This window comes from Penaeus vannamei, chromosome 37, assembly GCF_042767895.1.
Source record: "Penaeus vannamei isolate JL-2024 chromosome 37, ASM4276789v1, whole genome shotgun sequence".
NCBI lineage: Eukaryota > Metazoa > Arthropoda > Malacostraca > Decapoda > Penaeidae > Penaeus > Penaeus vannamei.
Window position 1 is genome coordinate 27,232,520 of NC_091585.1, and position 2,500 is coordinate 27,235,019.

The window sequence follows — 2,500 nt, forward strand, 5'->3', positions numbered from 1 at the left end:
CATGCACACTCACGCCACCCATACATACACGCACATGCACATATAGACACATTTACACACACACACACGCGTGCGCACACACACAAGCGCACACACACACGCGCACACACACACGCACACACACACATATGTGTGTATGTGTGTGTGTGTGTGTGTTTGTGTGTGTGTATGTATATATGCATACATCACACACACGCACACACTAATATATGTATGTGTCTATATATATATATATATATATATATATATATATATATATATATATATATATATATATTTATATATATATATATATATATATATATATATATATATATTTATATATATATATATATATATATATATATATATATATATATTTATCTATTTATAAATATATTTATATATGTGTGTGTATGTGTGTGTGTATGTATGTGTGCATATATACACTCAGAATATATATGTATATATATATATATATATATATATATATATATATATATATATATATATATATATATATATATATATATATATATATATATATATATATATATATATATATATATATATATATATATATATATATATATATATATATATTTATCTATATATATATCCATCTACCTATATACTATTCTTACTTTTATACCTATCGTTATTATTGTTGTATCACTACTGTTTGCACTATTGTATTATCGTTATCACCATCATCATTATTTTAATATCATTAAACATCCTTTTATAATTCTGTTAATGTTCTGTTTTAATTATCATCATCATTGTTATTATCATTAACATTATTATAATTATCATTGTCATTGTTACTATTATCTTCATATCATCATCATTATTATTATCATTATTATCATTATCATAATTGATGTTATCATTGTTATTATCATTATCATATTGTTATTTATAATAACATGATAATTACCATTCTTAAATTTTTATTATCAATATGAATTATCATTGTCATTATTATCATCATCCTTTTGTTATTGTTTATGTCGTTATCATCATTATCTTTTATAGCTAGTGACTGATATGAAAGGAGAGAGAGAGAGGAGAGAAAGATAGAAACAGTAGGATGAAAAAAGTATGAGGGTGAACATAGAGAGAAAGTGATAAGGGAGAAAGCAGAAGAGGGAGGAGAAGGAGGGAGAGAAATACAGAAATGGGGGAGGAAAAAAGAAAGCCAAAAAAGAGGATGAAAACAGGGAGAAAGGAAGAGAAGGAGGGAAAGGAAGATAGAGACAAATGGAGGGGAAGATAAGGCGTAAATCAGATGAAAATAGGGGGAAGGTGAGAAGAGGGGAGAGGAGGAGAGGGGATAGTGATAGAGTATCCTGTGTGTGATGAGAGGAGAGAGGGGAGAGAGTGTGAAAGTGTGGGAGAGGAGAGAGGGCAGAGGAGGTGAGGGGAAGAGAGGAGAGAGAAGGGAGGTGAGGGAGGAGGAGAGAGGAGAGAGGAAAGAGAGTGTGGAAGTAAGGAGAAGAGGTGAGGGGGAGAAGGAGACAGGGCAGAGAGGGGGGTGAGGGGGGAGGGAAGGAGGGAGAGAGGGGGAGATTAGCGGAGGAGAGAGGAGAGAGGAAGGGAGGAGAGAGAAGGGAATAAAGAGAAAGAAGAGGAGAGAGGAGAAGAGAAGGAAGAGCAAGTGAAGGAGGAGGTGAGGGAGATGAGGAGAGAGGAAGGGAGAGAAAAGGGAAGAGAAGTAGAGAGTGACGACATAGCATGCCTCGCCACCGCCAGGTAAAGGTATGAGAGAGGGAGGGGGGGAGGGGAGATCAGAAAGGAGAGAGAGAGAGGGAGAGGATGAGGGAGGAAGTAGAAGGAAGAGAGAGGGGGTGGGAAGTAGCAAGGGGGAAGAGAGAGAGAGGGGGGTGAGGGAGGGAGGAGGAAGGGGGAAAGAGAGAGAGAGGGGGATGAGGGAGGGGAAGTAGAAGGAGAGAGAGAGAGGGGGATGAGGGGAGGGAAGTAGAGAAGGGGGAGGGAGAGAGAGGGGGGGTGAGGGAGGGGAACAGAGAAGGGAGAGAGAGAGGGAGATTGAGGGGGAAGTAGGAAGGGAGAGAAGAGGTGGGGGAGTAAAGGAGGAAGTAGAGGGAGAGAGAGAGGGAGAGGATGAGGGAGGGAAAGTAGAAGGAAGGGGAAGAGAGAGAGAGGGGGATGAGGGAGGGAAGTAGAAGGGGGAGAGAGAGGGAGGGAAGTAGAAGGGAGAGAGAGAGGGTGGGGGTAAAGGAGGGGAACAGAAGGGAGAGAGAGAGAGGGGGGGGGGGTGTAGAAACTCTCTGTAATTGGGTGCCGAGGAGGACGTGGATAGAATTTCGTGTCGTTTTTACCTCTGTCTGTTCTCTTTCTGCTTTCGCTTCACTTCTCTTTTCTTTTCTTTCTCCTTTTCTCTCTCTTTCTTTCATTCTCCCTATCTACCTTTTTTGGTGATGGTAATGATATATTTGATGATAATGGTATAAGTTTTTATTTGCTTCTGTGACTTTCTTCGACTTTTTAGAGGTATTTA

At 38.8% G+C, this 2,500-nt stretch overlaps 1 protein-coding gene across 2 annotated transcripts in view; it reads left to right on the forward strand.

Moving 5' to 3' along the window:
* Positions 1-2,500, forward strand: part of LOC113816749 (ras-related protein Rap-1b) — a gene marked incomplete at its 3' end in the record, with an annotated part of 73,178 nt that overhangs the window by 56,460 nt on the left and 14,218 nt on the right.